The sequence below is a fragment of the Myotis nattereri genome, assembly GCF_964212035.1.
Source record: "Myotis nattereri genome assembly, chromosome: 14".
Taxonomy (NCBI): Eukaryota; Metazoa; Chordata; class Mammalia; order Chiroptera; family Vespertilionidae; genus Myotis; species Myotis nattereri.
Window position 1 is genome coordinate 40,613,487 of NC_138089.1, and position 14,657 is coordinate 40,628,143.

Consider the following 14,657-nt stretch of genomic DNA (forward strand, 5'->3'; position numbering starts at 1 on the left):
TGTGGGAGGAAGAGGCTCTTCTGCCTGTTTCACAGTGGCATTGGAGGTTGACTATGAGAGTGAGGACATCCAGTGAAGCATCAAACCCCCAAACACAGCCCCTCTATAAACCCGTGGTCTTAGCCTAGCCATAATCTTTCCAGAACCCCAGCACAGCTTGCACCCTCTTTCCCTACCCCTGCCAGCACCCAGACCTCATACACCCACAGCATCGGTTGCTGATCGCCTGCTCCCCACTTGCACTCAGCACTCCAGAGGATGATGGCCTGTTGTTTGCCCAGCAACACGTATCCTCTGCAGCCTGGCCAAACCAGCATACTTCTCTACTGTCTGGTGGGCTGAACATTACTTTCTTCAATTATTCCTTCTGTGGATTCTGTCCCCCAGCCCTAGGGTACTATGCAGTTATTCTTTCCTTATCATTAGTAATTATATTAAAATTTTCCTGCTTTACTTATTGTATAATTTTTATATCCAGATTGGACCCAGACCACTATAGACCCATCTCGTAGCTGCTGCAAGCATTGCCTGCTAACACACAGCTGCCAGGTTGCTCAGATAATTGCTGTCAGCCAATGAGAGCTGCTTTGCCTAAGAAATTAGCACCCTCCCTAATCCTTCTGCTCACCTTTGGGCCAGAGCCAATGACTATCCCACAAAAGTCAGCTCCTTTGACTTCAGGCAGACAAGTCTGTAGTGCAGTTTACCTTCTAGAGCTCCCCTATCAACCAGGTCAAAGCGAAGATGTACGAGAAACCCTGTCCTGTCCGTTCTCAGTCTCTCTCCCCTGCTCAGTCCTGCCCTCCTCATTCCCTCATAGTCTTTTCCGGAGAGAACTTCCTTAACAAAGTGGGTGTATCCTAATCCTGTGTCAGGCTCTGCGTTTGAGGAACCTGACCTCTGACCTGTACCAAGGCCACAGAGCTAGAAGATAATGGAGCTGGTGATTGTGCCAGGTCTACTGGCATCAAATCCTGTCTTCTTACCCAGCAACTTCTCTGGATGAGGAATCTCCCACCTCCAATGTGTTCCCCCTAACCCAGTGGTTCTCAACCTTGGCTGCACATTAGAAGGCCCAGAAATCAGGATTTTAAAAAGATTCCCAGGTGATTCTAATGTGCAGCCAAGGTTGAGAACCACTGCCCTAACCCACTGTGCCTTCTGTGCTAAGCCATCTCAGCCTTGAGGATGGTCTGTCACTGGTTCAGAGTGAAGTTTGTGATCCTGGCTCAGCAGTATCCAAGGCCTGTGCCCACTGTTCCCAGAGGGCCATATGCCACCTAATTGTTTCATGGAGGCTTACATAGCCCCTGCTGTTACTCCTGCTTCTCTTACTCTTCTTTCATCGCCCAAGAGTGCAGCCCAACATCCTGACCCTCCCAGTTCCCTGAGGTGAGTCGGCTTGTTTAGCTAAACTATCCTTCTCCTGTCAGCCACATTTATTTGGGCTAGACTAGTTCTCGGTGCCCTGGGAATTGTGCACTGGTATTCACTAAGGTTCAGAAACTAAGATGACAGCTTGACACTTGCATACCTGTTAGGTAAATAATAGTTTTTATTGGGGGCCATAGCAGTGAGTTTATTTATAACTCCTGCCACCACACACGAGCACTTAATGGGGTGGTGGGGACAGACAGTCGAAAGGCTGCTTAGGGACCCAGAGGAACTAGGAGGATGGAGACTTGGCAGAGATTGTATGTGCCAATCTTGAAAGATAATTGGGCCAACACCGAGTGAGAGCAGCGTGTTCCAGTCCGTTCCATTTTCAGATGCTCTAACACAGAGTGAAAGATTCGGCAGACAAGTCAACAGGTCTTGACTTTAATTGTCTCTTTTCCATGATCCCAACATGTATTTTGGTTTTGTGGGTTGTTCTTTGACCACCACATGCAGAGATACCTTTGGGGGGTTGTCAGCCTAGGCAGTGCTCCCTGGTCGACTCTGACTCCTGTTTTCCCATTTGGTAGTAATTACTTGACAGTTACACAACTTCCCTCCCGTCCTCAAACATGTACACGTGCTAATAAATAGAAGACCGGTGCTCTAATTGTGGGCTCTCCTTTTTTCAGAGAGGCAACCCATTCCCCTTCAGAAGTGGTGTTCCCCTCTCGTCAGCATTGCCACATTTCTTTGTGGCTGGGTGAAGTACAGCTGTAGCTAATCCAGCCACAATTTCAGTTGTCCCACAGTTAAATGAAATTATTAGCCATCCCCACAGAGTGTCAGCAAACTGCAAATAGAAATGCGCCTTTGCAGGCAGCTGAATCCAACTGGGAATTGAGAAATTAATAGAAATTTAGAATAATGGGCAAGCTTGCAATGAACTGTTCATGAGTTCAGAAACCTAGTTCCTTTGGTAATTTGAATGAGCAGTTTTGCTAATAAAGTTTGTCTGTGTTTCATGAACCTTCTGGATCTACCCGTCATTCACAAACAACTTGAATTACCACTTTCCCGTCAAATGTTGCCCTTTCCCTTAGCTTGCCAACTGGCTCTGAAAGCAGATTTTCTCCACTGTAGGCAGGGAATGGGGGGAGAAAAAGAGGAGAAGCTTTTAGCACCAGCTGAGTCAGACTGGCTTACATCTACATCAAGGATGAAGCATGTTTATTTCATGAAGGTAACTTTGGATGAATTTCAAGTGGTACAACTTTTATTTGAAAGGGCAGCCATTCCCAATAGAAATCCCCAATTATGATCACGATCTACCCACAGTTCTTGACCCCTCTACTTAGTAGATCTGCAAGTGCCATGATCCCATTCCTCTGCCTACAGTGGATTTAAACTGCAGGAAAACGAGCCGATGTCACTGGCACCTTCAAGCTTTTAACAATCCTCTAAGTCCCCACACCAGTAAAGCATATTAGAGTTTGCTTATCACCTTTATTTATGTGCTTTTAACTTTTCTCTCCCCAGTGAAACAGAAATGCATGTCCCTCAAGGAAACACAAAGCATTGCCCTCTCACAAATACATCAGGAACCCCTTTTGCATTCTCTGCAGTTTCCCCAGCAGTTTGAGTGCTGTTCTCAAGGAAACGGTTATCAACAGGATTGATTTTTCCATTCGGCCCCTGGGATTGCAGCAGCCTGGCCGCTGGCCAGGTGCAGGGCACTGAGGCCTCCCGGAGGCTGAGGAACAATTCAGGGATCCCAGGGCAGGTTGAGCAGCCAGGAGGCATGGCTTTGATGCAAGTAAAGCAGGTTGGCGAGGAGCTCTAGTGCTAGGTTTTCCACTACATTGCAGCCGTGCGATGGTACAGAAGATATTTAACCTCTCTGAGACCATTTCTTCATCTTTACATGGAGACGGTTATGAAGCTACTGCAAGTGTTATTTGAGGGATTCATGTAAAGTCTTAGCATCAACCCTGGTAGAAGGCTAATATTTTTGCTTGGGTACAATTATCATCACCGATAATTAAGATTGAGGGGCTACCATCTGCTGTTCTTCAAAAGTGTTCTTTCTAGTTTATTTAGCTATAGGGATTAAGGAATTTCGCCTTACTTTTCTGTAATTTCTAAAAATCTATTGACTCTAAACTTTTAAAATAGGTGGCCAGTTTGTGAGCAGGTGAGCACACATGTGTAGGTATGAGTAGTTAAAATTAACACACATGTTGCTTTCTGGAGGCAAACATTTTTAAGAGCTTAAAAATTTGTCTTACTATATGAAGTCTTTTATGACATTTTTATTTTTTAATTTGTTCATCAAAATTTGTTTGTAGGAAAAATACATACTTGTCTGTTTACGTATTTAACAAATACTTAATTTTTACTGAGTGCTAAGCATGTTCTAGGTCAGTTACAAATATTAACTCAGTTAATTCATATTACAATACTATGAAGTCAGGCCTATTATTATCCCCATTTTACAGATATGTACAATGAGGCACGAAGAAATTAAGCAAGTTGTTTAAGATCCTATAGGTAGTAAATTGCTCAGCCAGGATGCTAATCCAGGCAGGCTGGTTTCAGAGTCTGTGCTTGCAGGTATCAGGCTAGGCCAGGCTAGCCCATTTGTACTGTGGGGTCTTTTGAATAACAGGAGTTGGGATTATTTGAATTGTTTTGTGTGGCTGTCAGGATGGGATTTCGAGGTTGATACACAGTCACCTTCTTTAGTCGGTGTAAGGCTGTGCATTAACCAAGGATTTTCCCTTTGCATTAGGAAGGTAGCAAAATGGTGTGAAGGACTCCCTCTTAAGAACCTGTGTCATGTGTATTAAGAGCCACTGGAGTTGAGTAAATTAGAGCCTGTGTTATGTGTTTGTGTGTGGGTTTGTTTTGTTTTTTAATGAATCTAAACAAGATTCTTAGACCTTTGGCATTCTGAATCACTTTAAGAATCTCTTTTAGTGACTCAAAGTAATTCTGTTCCATTCAAATAGACCTCTACATTGAGACCAAGATTTATCACTTATCTTTTATTTCTTCTCGTAAATAAACTCATAAGTGTAAAAATATGTAAAATACTAACCATAACAAACCACGTGGACTTCAGAGATTTTTTTCTCTCCAGCTTTAACTGGCTCCTGTACGCTTTGGAAGAAGCTGGTGACTTGCTTGTCTTCCCTCTTCAGTGATTACCCCTGACTCACCTCCAGGGTTGGTGTTGCTTTGACAATACCATCTAGCATGTTTTTATTTTGAAAAAAAAACACACCACGAGCTTCCCTCATGCACATTCTCCTGGTTTCCCTCCTACATCACTGGCCATTCCTTCTCGGCTGCTTTGCAACGTTCTCCTCTTTTCTGAGACTTCATCAAGTGGTCCAGAGCTCAGCCTTTGGGCAGGGCATAGCTCCGCTCTGCTCAGAATGCTATGGTGACTGTTCATCCAAAGTCCTTGGGTTAAGACCCTTTATCATCTGTTCTTTATCTCTTGCCTAATTGCTTATTGTATTAGTTTCCTAGAGTTCTTAACACAGTACCAGAAACTGAATGACTTAAACAACAAAAATTTATTGTCTCACAGTTTTGGAGTCTAGAAGTCTGAGATCAAGGTGTCGGCAGGGCCATGCTTCCTCTAAAGGCATGAAGGAAGGATCTGTCCAGGCCTGATCCTGGCTTCTGGTAGCTTCATGGCTTATGGCAGCATCACTCCAATCATCACATGATGTTCTCCCTGTGTGCACAACTCTATGTCTAAATTTCTCCTTTTTTATAAGGACACTAGAGCTATTGGACTAAGGGTCCACTATATTCCAGTATGACCTCATTAATGGCACCAGCAATGGCTCTATTTCCAAATAAGGTCATGTTGTGAGAACCTCAGCACATGAATTTGGGGGGAACACAGTTCAACCCATAACACTACTAATCTTCTCCTTGATCAATTTTGGGACACCACACTCCTCTCTTTGCTGTTCCTTGAATACTTACTTGGATGTCCTCCCGCCTTGAGGCCTTTGCACTGGCTGTTCCCTCTGCTTGGAACATCCCCACACCCCAGCTGTTCACATGGCTCGCAAACTTCTCTCTCTCAAGTCTGTCTTCAAATGTGTGCTCCTCAGTAACGCCTCCTTCCCCTGATCCTCCTGCATAAATTCAAACCTCCACTCTTCCCCATGCCCCTCAGTTCCCCTTGTCTATTGTTTTTCTTTTTGTGTGTGTGTGGTACTTACCACCTGATAACATGCAGTACTTGATCATTTGTATCATCTTATTTACTTGTTTTGCTGTCTATTGTTTGTCTTCCCCCACCACAACATCAGAATGTAAGCCCAATAAGAGGTTCTCTGTTTTATTCTCTGGTGTATTCCAGGCACCTAGAACAACAGTACTTGAAAATAAGGGCAGGTCAAAAATGTGTGTAGCTTTTCTATTTTTCTGGGTGGGTTTAGTTGTAGAGATGCTTACCTTTCATAGATTGGAGTGAGGCAGGTGGGAGGAGGGCGGAACATGCCTTAGACTGTTTTCTTGATCACTGTGGCATCATTTTCCCATTGGACCTTCCACCTGGGACTTTAGCCAAATGTCATGTTCAGGATGACTGCAAATCCTAGTGGGGCTTGCCATCCCTCCCTTCTGGAAATTCAGGGTGTTTTGCACATACAGGATGAAACCACAACCTTCTGATGATACGATTAGAGGCCTGATTTGACTTGTTACATTGAGGCTCCTGGAAAAAACTGATAATCAGGTTGAGAACGGAGGCATCATGACTTGCTGTGATTTTCCTCCTAACATCAGAAAGCAGAACGCTCCTAAAGTGACCACAGAGTGCTCTGGGAGACAGTTCTCTGGCTTCACTAGAGTGGATGAGGTTTAAACGGCCCACAGATGCCACTTCCAATTTCCTTAATAATTATGTCAAGGTCTCTCATGGGCCCCTGGCCAATGTCAGGAGTCATTCCCAGCAGAATCACTGAGCTAGCCAACCCACTGTGCACTTCTTGGTCTTAAAATCCATCATTTTATATCAAAGTTATCGATTTGTTATGATCCTTTGTCCTCATCAATATTGTCTACTTTTTATAGAAGGTGGAGTTTAATGACGGCAAGCATTGTTGGTTTTCATTCTGTTGTCCGCATGGATGCTGGCCCAGGTATATACTTAGAAATGCTTCTTAAACTGGTTGTATCACCACCCAGCCTTACCTTGGCCATTTTGATTTAGTTTTCTGTGTGTGTGTTTTATTTTTTTTTAACTCATGAATGGCTTTCAAAAATAAATGCTATAACACCACTTTAAGCCATTTTTCTGTCAGAAGGAAGATTGGTGGTTTTAGAAAAGCATGGAAAAGTGTTTCTGACATCATGAGGCCCAGGCGGTGAACCATCTCAACAAGGCATCAAAAACGAATGAGACTTCATAGGGGAAGGCCTGGCCACATAGATGCGGGAAATGTGCCATTGATTTTTTTTCCTCCACACTCATTCATGGATGACAACATTATCCATGACTGACCATAAAACAGCAGGGGTATTGGGAGATAGGAGCTGATTGAGGCAACACATTTGATCCCTCAATCCACACATAATAAAGCCATCTTATTCCTTGCTCAGCCACCTGTCATATGCTTGCTGAGCAAACTCTCTTGTTTCTCCCTAGTCCTGGGGGTGTTGTCCACATGCATCAGTCTAGAACAGTGGTTCTCAACCTTCTGGCCCTTTAAATACAGTTCCTCATGTTGTGTCCCAACCATAAAATTATTTTCATTGCTACTTCATAACTGTAATGTTGCTACTGTTATGAATCATAATGTAAATATCTGATATGCAGGATGGTCTTAGGCGACCTCTGTGAAAGGGTCATTCGACTACCAAGGGGGTCGCAATCCACAGGTTGAGAACCGCTGGCCTAGAAGAAAATGCTGGGTGTGTTTGATTGCAGATGTAGCTCTTTTTGATGGGGATGGATCCTTTCTGCAGCGAATTCACGAGGAATTTATGAAGCTCAAGTTTCAGGGCCTGTCACTTGCCTTTGGTAGGGACCACAGAATGTCCCATTCATCATTTCTGTTTAAAATTTTCCAAAAGTAATATATTTTAACCATAATAAGTTTATTGCCCTGACTTTTTTCTTCATTGACATGCAGGCAATTTAGGAACCCAGCTAAAGTGGAAGTTGAATTGCAAATGCATTTATTTAGCTTAGGTTGAACAGAATATATTTATGTATTTACTGGATTTGCAGTAATTTCCAAGTGAAGGTATTGCTAGTCGTCCCGGGGAAGGAATGAATGACTCACAGGAATTCTCGGGCCACCCACTCTCCCACTCCGTAACTCAGCAGGTGTCAGAGCACAGCAGTGCAGGCCTGAGCCTTGTCCTATGATGCCCTGCACCAGAGCTATGTGAACGGGGGAGGAGAAAGGAGGATGGAAACAGACAGAGCCAACCATTGGTCCCTGAAAAGTATCACAAAGGGTATGTCAGGCAGTCTATAAACAAAGCCATTATGTTATTTTTCTGGTTTTTCTGATGTTTGTGTTTGTCAGATTTTTACAATTTGTGATTATGTTCATCCTACATAAATCCTCCTTTTTACTTCTAGTGTATTTTTCTTACAAATTTCCCCCTTTTTAAAAAAAAACAACAAAAACCAACACCTTAGGATTTCTAAAACCCAGATCTCCCCTGCCTCTACCTTATCAATTTTATTTTTAGTTAACATTAATAATTTGACTGCCCTCTGCAATTTCTGAAAAATATGTAGATATTAAATAATTCATTCTTATCAAGTCTTTAAGTGTGAAAAAATAACCCTAGCATTCCATTTTATAGGACAAGTGGAGTCAGGAAATTTGAGTAGGTTTTCATAACCTCAAAGCTTCAGTGAATTCCCAGAGTTCTTATCTATCTGCCTTCCAAATGGAGCTATGTCATCTACATAGAAAATTGCACTTCTACATTAGAATTTTTTTCTAATTATTTGTACATACTATGATAGAATTTCTAAATGACACTTAGTTGGATGCCTTTATTCTATGTATACAATAAATACTTTGGTTAAAATAAACATTTTATATAGCCAAAATATTCTTAAATTTTCTGGGAGAAAAGGTGATGGTGAAATGTTTAATCATTTCTACTTGAACTAGAATTGACTAATTAGAGTAAGTCAAAGCATGTGCATTTGTTTACAGGGGATAATTTTGTTTGGCATTTCCAATCATCCACATAACTGCAGTAAAGATTTCAGAAAACATCAGTAATGCCTTGTAAGACTGCCTGTGGGGTGACAAATAATACCAGCTCACCCTTTGAATAAATTGCACTTCAAGAAAAATAGTGATAGTAAGCTTTGATAAAAGTAAGTGGTTCAGAACTTTCCAGCTCAAGTGTAAGCCAATTGTAGAGCCTTTAAAACCTTTGAAACTGCTGCTTTGACAACAAATAAATCTGCACCAAGATCACTAGCATCCAATTTGTTCCAGAATACTTTATAGGAGGAAACCCATACAGAAAATAAAAGAAAGTCTCCCACAACAGGCCTTTCTAATGAAGAAGGACCTGCATTTCCTCTCCCCAGAGATTTCCCAAGTGATTCCCATGCAAGTGTTGACCTTGACCAAATCCCTGAACTTCTTTGGGTCTGTGCCCTCATTTTATAAAACAAAGGGTTGGAGCCACATCCCAACTGTACATTCCAGATCTGGTACAAATATTCTGTGGTCTATATCTCAATGTATTAAATGGGTCAGATCCATAAAGGAGAAGAAAAGTAATTAGAGTAATTAGCAATTACTCTAGGTGTAACAGATGCTGTGGGAGATGCAGATACCACTGGAGCCCTTAAGATTCCACTGAATTATTGCTTGATACATGGGCAAGAGTTGCTAGAGAGGATAATTCTAGTTTGAGATCAACAATTCAAAACATAGGGCATTAGAACATTCACATATTATTTAACAATTCTATCCTAAGATCTCTACTTACGGTTAAACTTGCATGTGGACAAAACTACCCACCACTGTCCCCAATGAAGTAAGTTTATTGCAGACTGACATTTATTGCAGTCTGTTAAACAGTCATATTTTTCCCAGCATTAAACAGGTAACTGACTCTTGAGTTGAGCCTCTGAAGAAATAATTGCCTTATGTTTTGGGGCCACATTATATTTAAACAACAACAAAAAAAACGTATCTGGAAACTATTCCAATTGAATGCTCAAGTTACCTATACTATTTAAATGTTTACTTCTTTTTCCTCTCCTTTTAATTATTTGCTTATTTACATATTTATACTAATCTTGTATATTAGGTTTGTATATGTTAAAGGTGCTTATTTGGACTCCACTGCCTCCAAGTCTCACTGAGCCACTTAGGACTGTGAAACTTCAAACTTTTAGCCTCTTCTACCAGGGCTTTTACCATGTACTTGTCATTTTCTTCAATTTGGGGGAAAATGTTTTAAATAATTTCTGCCTTTTTAAAGATTGTACTGCTACTTTATTTTCTAATTTCATCTCAAATATTTTAATCTTTAATATCTTTTCTGAGATAAAAAATATATGCAGTCAGGGAGGTAGAGATGTATAGGAAATTATTTGAAATCCTATAAGTCACATTTGGTAAAGCACAGAGAAAATAATAAAGGCAGATTTAGATACATATTTACACATGTTTTATTGATTTGTGTGCTTCCCCCATAGGAATATGTGTGCATATCTTAAAAGACAGAGCCAAGCCTTCTGTTAAGACTAATTGGCAAGGAGTGGTTATTCACTTAGTGATTTCAAAGTAAAGATTTTTTTTTTTTACATGGGAAATAGGATAGCCTAATTCAAACAGGAGACCAATTTTTCTTGGACATGGAATGAAGTCAATTCTGACATATTTCCATGGTGAGTACATTATATGTTTCAACTTAGAAAATATTTAACCTTATTCTAGCCATTAGTTTTTGAAGCACTTGACAACATAATTCATTAAAATCTGCTGTGGAGCCTGTGAGCAATTAGTCTGGCAATGTTTATTTTTGTTTACCTGAACCATGCTTGCTTTAAAAATCATGAATTCTAGCTAGTCTATTTGCAAAAATTAAAAAAGCTTTATAATGGTCTGAAATGTCATTTAATTCTTTTTTTTCAATGGCATTTTATTCCCACAAGGGTGAGAGGAATTGATTTTTGTTAGGGCTCACTTTGTTCTGATTTTTAAACAAAATGTATCATTGATTAGAATACAACCAGACCTTTTGCTATTTTACCAAAATTAGAATCACTGGTCATTCTCACAGATATACAGGGTGGTGTAAAAGTAGGTTTATAGTTGTGAGTACAATGAAGCACAGTGTTTATTCTTTTATTATTATTTATTAATTATTGGATTACTTTTCATACAAATAATTGTAAGTCTATCTTTGCCCCACCCTGTATTTTGGGCAAGGTGTTGCTGGGTACTGTACTAACAGATGCAACCACATTTAAGGCCCAGCCTCTCACATCAAGGGCTTATAGCTTAAAATGACGGCAGATATACAGAGCTCTAACACAAAGATGGTTTTGGAAAATTATAGAAAAGAGTAAAAGACAGTTCAGCTGATGACAAGGGAAGAAAACCAAAGGTAACTGTGATGAAAGAGCAAGAGAAAAAAGAAGATCTGAATGGTACATTGATGTGGCTTCAGGAATAGACCAAGATAAAGGGGGAGATAAGGATGTAATCAGAATATGGAGAATTGATGCTAACCTGAAGTTGTTTGGACTTCATTGTCAGCCTCTGAAATCAAGACCTACTATGAAGGAAGATTTGAAGAGACATAATAGAGGTACAGAATGTTGGAAGAATGGTCCATAAATTCTAGTCCATTGTTCTACAGTAAGGAAAGTGAGGCACACAGAGGATAAGTAACTTACCGGAGGTCACATAGAATCTCAGTAGCTTAATGGGGCCAAACACCCATCTGCTGAATCTCAGCCTACAACCATTTTCCATCACATCATGTAGGCCAGTGATGGCGAACCTATGACATGCGTGTCAGAGGTGAAACGCGAGCTCATTTTTTTGGTTGATTTTTCTTTGTTAAATGGCATTTAAATATATAAAATAAATATCAAAAATATAAGTCTTTGTTTTACTATGGTTGCAAATACCAAAAAATTTCTATATGTAACACGGCACCAGAGTTAAGCTAGGGTTTTTCAAAATGCTGACACACCGAGCTCAAAAGGTTCGCCATCACTGTGCTAGGCTATTCAAGGTCAAAACCTTCAGCAGTTGCTGCTTCTTGAATATGTAGTAGATTGGCCTAGTTATCATTGCTTTTTAGTCTCTGTTTTTCTCCCAAGAGCTTCTAAGAATGATAGCTTTCTTCCCAATTCCTGAATGTGGTGGTATGTTCACCATAATAACTTTCCTTTCATGTGTAAAACTCATAATTCTTACAAACTCACTGGCTAACTGCCTGGCTTGTGGCAGGTGGTGTGTTTTATGGATGTGGAGTTGACCGTTCCTGTAGTCCTTATCCTTGAGAACAGGCTTTCTATCTATTATGGGAGTCCTTTTTTCTTGTGCTCCCAGATTCATAGATGGCTGATTTGGACACTGCCTTTATAATTAAAGTGTGTGTCTATATTTTGGGGAAATCCTATATTTATTTTATAAAATGTCTGTGTGTGTGTGTGTATATATATATATATATATATATATATATATATATATATATATATATATATATATATTTGTATGTGTGTGTCTGTGTATGTAAAATTTTTCCTCAAATGTTATAAGAGCATGCTTGGCATTTTCTAGAATACATGGCCCTCAAACAAAAGTATATTATACAGTCCTTGTCTTGGTAAGGCCTCGGCAACAACAAGAGACTGAGTTGCACTTTGGAGGCATCATGCTTTATTTGGCATTAAGTTTGCTGTTGCAGCATCACACACACACAGGAGAATTCACTCTGCAAGAAAGGCAGCTGTCAACTGGCTCATGCTCAGGCTATGCAGGTGCCATTCACATGAGACTACTAGACTGTGGTCTAGATAGCACTCCTGGAGCTCTGCAGGATTTGAACTCATCCTAAAAATCTTCCCAATGTTTTCAGTTACAGGATGCAACACTAGCAGACATGATGTCTCATTTGTGTACACTTCTGGAGATCCATAATATCCCGTTCTCTCATCCCTGGCCACAAGACTTAGGGTCTGTTTTTGAAGCTGTACTCTTAAGTCTTCACCTGGACTCTTTACTGGACTCTTCCTTTTGTCTGAATAGATCCAGCAACTCCTTCAAGCCACTGCCTGGAACTTGTTACTTACATTCAGGCATAATAACGGGAAATATCATTGTTCCCCTCTAGAGCCAACATCACTCTTTGGGTGCCTCGGCCTGATTTTCCCACTAATCTTGAAAACATCTCCCTCCTACTGCACTGTCTTCTTTAGCCTAGCCTCTCTTGTCCTTGACCCCTCCTTTCACTCGTTTCTTCCCAACCCAGGCAAGGTTGCTATTCTCCATAGTAATAGTGATCTGTGCCCCTAATGAGCCAATATTTTGTTTTCTTCTGATACCATAGAGAAGTGGGGGAATGGGAAGTAAGATGATAACACATGACACTTTTCCCATATTGAAAACGTTGCTCCTAGAGGTGACTCATTGTGTACATGAGAACTCAAGACTTCATAGCAATCACCATTGGTTATATTTGAATATAAGTGCTTTGTTCTCAGTACAGAGTTTCATAGGATATACACACACAGACAGAGAGAGAGAGACATGCACAAGTTATAAATGGTTCAGAGATATAAGACATAAAAACTACCTACCTCTTATGAAGATTAGGAAAAGGAGTTTAGCACAAAACAACAACAACGAAAACTTTAAAACACCCTGGTTATGCCAGAGACTCAGTGAAACATTCAGTATGGACTATACTCTCACAGCAATCTTGAAGTGTAGATGACCTTGCAGGCTCAGCATTACACCTCAGTGAGCTGTAACACAGTACAAAGCTGATGGCCAGATTTGGGTGCAAGTCTATGTGGATTGAAGGATCTTGTGTTTCCACCATACATGATGCCTATGAAGATAAAAATGCTTAGATGGGAAGGGTGCTACCATTTGAGGCAGCCCTCATTTGCTATGTGTTTTCATGTCTTCCTTCTTCAGATCAAATTACATAAAAATCCCATGAGTGGAGTACAGGTTATTGTTCCAACTTGGACGTCTGTGTGGAGAGAGGAGACTAATTTACTCAGGATGACATAACCACAAAGGGATAAGCCAGAATTTGGGTCCAGACAGTCTGACGCTGCAGCAGGGTCTGGAAACTGCTGCCTGCAGGCCCTATTAGGTTCACCTCCTGTTTTTGAACAACATGTGATCAAAACAATATTTCATGACGATACTAGTTTATGTATTTTCTATGGCTTCTTTCATGCAATGACAGAGAGAGTTGAGTATCCATTATGGAGACTAGATGGCCTTCAAAGCCTAAAATATGTTGTCTCTGTCTTTTTACAGAAATAATTTGCTGATCTCTACTCTAAAACCTTACCCTTTAGGCTATCCTTTTCCCACTATTTTATGTTAGGCTTAAATTCGAATTTCTAGTTGGTTTTGCATTATGTGAGAGTTTTAAAATGAAAATAATTATCTGGGACCCTTTGGGTGATAGTGGCACAGATGTGAAAATTTAGGAGCAGCTCAATGAAACCATAAATTTAATTTGATATTATATTGATGGAAAATATGATAAATGTTCTACTCGCACCATTACTAGCTCTGTGACTCATTAGAAAAATTCATCCCAATTGACAAGTAAAATGAAGGTTTATTTGTGTGCTACATTACCAATATATTTAGCTAATTTCTATTCATTTGTATTCATCGGGTTATTTTCCAAAATAGATTTTTTTAAAAAAAAAAACCCAGAACATTAGCTAGAAATTATGAATAAAACCACACACTTAATAGTTTGCCTCTTAAGGCCTATGGAAGAGGTTAAGGAATTAACCTCGCTATGAAAAAAATTGATAATCAAGACACCTACGATGTGCCATGCACTTTATTGGGTGTAGCTGATATTACTCCAACAACACCATTTCAAGGGCACCAGGGCTCAGAGGTAAAGTAACAGCTGCAGGTCATGCCTGCTGGTGAGTGACAAAGCCAAACCGGAGGTTCCAACTCCAAATTTGGTATATTTTTATAAAACAAATTCCAAGACAGTTATCATTTCAGCTTGTAAACTAGCATAGCATT

The 14,657-nt window shown here is 40.3% G+C and overlaps 1 protein-coding gene across 1 annotated transcript in view; it reads left to right on the plus strand.

The window, feature by feature from the left end:
* KCNH8 (potassium voltage-gated channel subfamily H member 8) overlaps positions 1-14,657 on the plus strand; it is a 276,310-nt gene that overhangs the window by 63,140 nt on the left and 198,513 nt on the right. The window lies entirely within an intron of this gene.